Genomic DNA, 6,152 nt, shown 5'->3' on the forward strand with positions numbered 1-6,152 from the left:
AGTGCAGGGCCCGCGCAAAGGCTCAGGGAGGGGGGAAAACGGGCCTCCTGGAAGTTACGGAAGGCCGGAAACGGGATGGTTTCTGGCCTCTGGAGGGCTTCCGGAGCTTTCCAGAGCATGGAGGCAGTTTTTGCCCTCACAGAGGCTTGAGGAAAGCCTCGGGAGCCTCGGAAAGGTGAAAATGCCTCCCCCCTCTTCTGTGGTGCAGGAGGCCGACTAGACTACGCCCACCCAGCAACTGGGCAGAGAACCCGTTGCTGAAATTTTTGAAGCCTATCCCTGACTAAATATCTACAAAACCCCAGAAACTCCCACCCCTTGAGACTGTGACAAATACAAACATATAAGCCACTTGATTGGCTCCAAATCAACCTGGGTCTTCAGGCCTGCTGACGGAACCATATTTTTAGGGCTTTCCAAAAAAAAAAAAAAAAAACCCTAGCATGGAGGGGCCAATCTTATCTCCAAATGAATGATGTGCTTTTTTATTGATTGATTGATAGAAAGAGCAAAAATTTTGTTATTATGTATAATGTTATGATGATGATGATGATAACTATACCCAGACAGTTCCACCACAAAACCGCATTCGACGAAACCGCGCTCGACGAAACCGCGTAGCTGACATCATCAACAGCGCGACAACAGTGCGGAGACAGAAGCACGCTGTAAACGCTAAACCTAAAATTAACCCCTAAACCTAAACCTAACCCCCCTAAACCTAATCCTAAACCTAACTCTAAACCTAACCCTTAACCTAATCCTAAACCTAACCCTTAACCTAACCCTTAACCTAATCCTAACCCTTAACCTAACCCTAAACCTAACCCTTACCTTAAGTTGAATCGGCTTGCTTTCAAAGCGCTATTTAAAGCACCCTTCTTTCTCCGCGCTCGCTGTTGTCGCCCTGTTGATGACGTCAGCGACGCAGTTTAATCGGGCGCGGCTTAGTCGAGCGCGGTTTTGTCGTGCCACGTACCCAGACAACACACTCTCCAAGTGGATGGTGTTCTGAAGGGAGAGGGCCACTACAGAGAAGGCCTTTCTTCTAGGTTCCATCAGGTGTGCTTCCTTAATAAACTGGACCTGCAACATATCAATAATACAATACAATAGCAGAGTTGGAAGGGACCTTGGAGGTCTTCTAGTCCAACCCCCTGCCTAGGCAGGAAACCCTATACCGTTCCAGACAAACGACTAGCCAACATCTTCGTAAAGACTTCCAGTGTTGGGGCATTCACAACAACTGGAGGCAAGTTGTTCCACTGATTTATTGTTCTGTCAGGAAATTTCTCCTCAGTTCTAAGTTGCTTCTCTCCTTGATTAGTTTCCACCCATTGCTTCTTGTTCTACCCTCATCGTTTCCCACTCTGGGTAGGCTGGGAAGATGCAACACGAATGGGAATGGGCAGTGGTGAGATTCAAGCAGTTTAACAACCGGTTTGGTGCATGCGCAAATCAGTGTTCAAAAAGCACTCATTTTAAGGTAAAACTTACCTTCTAGTATAGCACCGGTGAGTAAAACACGGTGCGGCAATCCACTGTGCTGCGCAAATCAGCTAAGCTGAACACCACGGAAATATAGGACAGAATAGTGCAGGGACAGGTGGGCAAGGGCCAACTGATCCCCGGAACTACTGGTTCACCCGAACTGGCTGAATCTCACCCCTGAGAATAGGGATAGGACAGGACAGGAGCACAGCACAGCACAGCACAGCACAGCACAGCACAGCACAGCACAGCACAGCACAGCACAGAATAGCTTTATTGTCACTTAAATGTACACTGATCAGCATAGATTAAAATGGAATTTTGTTTTGTTCAGCTCTCAAAGAATAACCCTTATGTATATACTTCCCACACACATCCATATATAACACATCACAAGATAGTTCGAATGTAAACATATACATGGCGAAAAACTAATTTACAAGACATGTGACAATAAGAGGAGAATACAGGTTAAAATTAAATGTGTATATTGAAAAGGAATTATAAATACCATCAACATAAAATGGAGCTCGCTCAGAAGCTGAAATACACCAAGCAAATGAGATGAAGAGTGGGAAGTAGAGGAGAGAGGTAAGGGAAGAAGAGAGGGATAGGAGAGAGGGCAAGGGGGGGAAGAGGAGAAGAGAAATGAGGAGTGGAAAGGGGAGGGAGGAGTGGTGGGTTTCAAAAAATTTTGGAACCTCTTCTGTAGGTGTGGCCTGCTTTCCAGGTCCACTGGTGGAACCTCTTCTAACTGGTTCGGTAAAATTGACGAACCGGTTCTACCGAATAGGTGCGAACTGGTAGGAACCCACCTTTGGAGGAGAAGGAGAGGGGAAGGGGAAGTAGAGAAAAGAAGGATGACAAAGGGAAGAAAGGAGGTAGGGAGGGGGGGAGAGAGGGAGAAGAAAGTGATGGATAAGGTACAAATATGATGTATGGAGAGCAGAAGAGCCAATAATTGTTTTTGGGAGTTGTTGGTAAGATGAATTGATGTAAACATTTAATAATACAATATGATGTTGGTTATGTAATAGTATACATGTGATTATGTGTTATGAAAATGAAAAAAATATATGATTCAATCATGGTTGGAACAAATGGTGGGAGACCAAATTTTGTTTCAACCAGAAATTTTTCTCCTAGGCATTATACCGGAGGGGTTTAAGAAAAATGTACTCTATCTAATTATACATGTACTAACTGCGGCGCGCATAACTTTTGCTCAGTATTAGAAAAAAGAAAATACACCATCAGAGCTAGATATAATCAGAAAAGTGTTGGAAGCAGATAGGCTCCCACTTGAACTTAAAAATAAAGGGGAATCAGAATATTTTGAAGTCTGAAACAGATTTTATGATTGGTATAAGACAAGGTGACAAGATTGGAACAAACTATATATATTGTGATTGGACAGGAGGATAGATAATGCACTAAGTAGGCTAATAGTTAACGGTTGAGACTAATTGTATATAATGTGAATGTACGGTCACTTCGACTCTGAGGTACTGCATTGTTTTAAATGTAAAAATAATAAAAATATATATTTAAAAAACTTTATAAAAAAAGACACATAAGGAAGAAAGCTGTTATGAGGTAGAGGTAATTAAATAATTGTACTATTAAAAAAGAGAAAGGGATTTGTTCCACAGCCATGTCATTCCTACATTTTTGCATTCTCAAAAATGGGGGAGGGGGCGAACCATGCAATAGATCCCGTCCCTTGAATAAGGTCCAGTTAGCACTGGAGCCAAAGTTTACTGATCTCAAAAGCAGCACAGGACATGCCTAGCTCTTAGCTGGAAGATCAACCTGAGCAGCTAAAAAACAACAACAGAGACTAGCAAATTACATTCAGTCTGTTACAGAAAACCTCCACGTTTATTTATTTATAAATTTTACAGGCCGCCCGTCTTACCTCAAGGTAAGACAAGGTAGACATGTCCATCAAGACACGGTCTCTGTGTGTGTGTGTGTGTGTGTGTGTGTGTGTACTAGATTTGAGAGGTTCTTCATGACTTGAATCAATTAATTCAACTTTTAAGATTGGTTAGAAGCAACACATACAGGTAGCCTTCAACTTACAAGCACCATTGGGACTAGAATTTCTGTTGCTAAGCAAGGCGTGAGTTGCACCCGATTTTACCACCTCTTTTGCCACAGTTAAGAAAAATCACTGTTAAGTGAATGCCATAGAGATGCTGTAACTGTTGTGTGAAAAACAGTCACAAGTCATTTTTTTCAGTGCTATTGTGACTTTGAAACGGTCACTAAACAAATGATGGTAAGTCTGTCTGTATAACCTCCAAATCTGAAGGCTGCATTTTTCACTTTCTAATTCATTTAAGTCAGTAGACAATATTTCTTGTGGCAGCAACAGTGGTGGGTTTCAAATTTTTTAAGAACCTCTTCTGTAGGTGTGGCCTGCTTTGTGGGAGGGGCTTGCTGGCCATGTGACTGGGTGGGAATGGCTTGCCAGCCATGTGACTGGGTAGGCGTGGCCAACTTGTAAAATGTGGTGAAACTCACTTAACAACGCTTAGCATTGGTTTGGTTGCTTAGCAACCAAAATGTTGGCTCAGAAACTCTGGCATTTGAAGCACGCAAGTCTTAAAGCTGTCAAGTTACAAGATCCTCGCACCCCTAACCTTTTAGGAAAAAAACCCCAGGGGTGTTCAAACTTGACAGCTTTAAGACTTGTGGACTTCAACTCCCAGAATTCCTCCTCTCGCTCTTCATCTTGATGAAGTGCGGACGGGCAGGGGGAGGGAGCTGGAACCGATTCTAAATGGCACTATAGATTTGTGGAATCTCTTCTATAGAAGAGGTTCGAACTGGCAGGAACCCACCCCTGGGCAGCAACTTTCACATTTATCCATTGCAAGAAAGCAGTGGATAAAGAGCGCTGTTACCACGTTTTTGGTGCTTTTTTTCCTTCTGAGCAGAAAATGGAAGCATGAAGATTTAACTTCTGAGAACTGTAAAAAGAAAAGTAAATATCCTTTAAGGTTTATCTTGTGCCTTTCTCTATGACTCAACACAGAAGAATCCAACACAACGACTTCTACAAGTCTGTCAGAAAGAATTTAATATCACAGTCTCAGTCTCATAGTAAAATGATTTCCCTCAAATACTACATTATGGGAAGCAGAACTTGGTCCCAGTCCCTGAAAAAGATCCAATTGGAAGGAGTAAATTTCCCCAAGGGAAGTCATGCAGGGGTGCAACAGGTAAGAAAAGGCACTTTTCTCAGCTTGAATCATGAAAGAGGAAATGAAGGCACATTTTTTTCAGAGCAATGATGACATTTGCCAGAAGGCTGGCAAGTTTCATGTGCCCTGCCTTGTCCTACCAAATCAATACGACGATAACAACCCTTGCAAGTTAGCAGATCAACAGAAAAGCAGAATATTGCTCAATGATTACCTGCAATGAGATATCCCAAAGGTGTTAACAAGGAAGTCCAGCTGCCTCTTGAAAAAGCACCTTTGGGACAACTATGACTAAGAACCTCCATAGACATTCTGCAAGGAGATGATGATAATTTGCATTTCAATACGCTGAAGATCTTTGATTGAAGCCATCTAGGAAGTAACTGAGGCTGGATTCAACCAGCACTTATTCATGACTATCCTGTATCTTAAATTACTCCATTTCCAGGATTTGTATACCACACACACTGAACTACAGAGGCTGCAGGATGTCTCAATGGTGGGCACTGGGCTGCGATGTGGTTCGGTTATGGCCCCTGAACCAGGGGTGAAATCCAGCGGGTTCTGACAGGTTCTGGAGAACCGGTAGCGGAAATTTTGAGTAGTTCAGGAAACCGGCAAATGCCACCTCTGGCTGGCCCCAGAGTGGGGTGGGAATGGAGATTTTGCAGTATCCTTCCCCTGCCACGCCCACCAAGCCACACCACGCCCACCAAGCCACGCCCACAGAACTGGTAGCAAAAAAAATTGAGTTTCACCACTGCCCCGAACACATAGCCCCTGTGCACAGTCCTGCTTGATCCTAGTAATCTGGCAGTGACTCCTTGAAGGATACATGTCTTTTTACATACAACAGCCTGGATGTAAATAGTGGGTTAACTAAGCCAGTGTTTCTCAACCTTGGCAACTTGAAGATGTCTGGACTTCAACTCCCAGAATTCCCCAGCCAGCATTCGCTGGCTGGGGAATTCTGGGAGTTGAAGTCCAGACATCTTCAAGTTGCCAAGGTTGAGAAACACTGAACTAAGCCATGATACCGAGTCTCAGGGGCAGAGATAACCTCTGCCTGAACTCGCTGTTTACCAACCACAATGCTTAGATCCCGCTAAGCCAAAACGCTGGTGAGCATTTGAAGTCACGAGAGTTCTGGTTAACCAGTGTTTCTGTTTTCCCTCAGCGCTTTCTTCTTCTTTTCTGTTCCTCTCAGGGCCTCTTCCCATTTTTTTTTTAAGATTATGGAGCGCCCAGATTAAGAATGAAAATAGACCCATTCACTGCTGCTTCCCACCATTATATGATAGGGGGTGGCGGGGTATTTTTCAATGTAAGCTGGAGAATCGTTTTGATTTCGCGGACCCCTAAGAGAGCCGTGGGTCCTGGGGGAGACCCCGACCCAAAAGTCCTGGGAGACCCCCACAAGGGTCCTGTGGGGCAGTGGTCTTCAACCTT

The sequence above is a fragment of the Thamnophis elegans genome, chromosome 1 (assembly GCF_009769535.1).
Source record: "Thamnophis elegans isolate rThaEle1 chromosome 1, rThaEle1.pri, whole genome shotgun sequence".
NCBI classification, from domain to species: domain Eukaryota; kingdom Metazoa; phylum Chordata; class Lepidosauria; order Squamata; family Colubridae; genus Thamnophis; species Thamnophis elegans.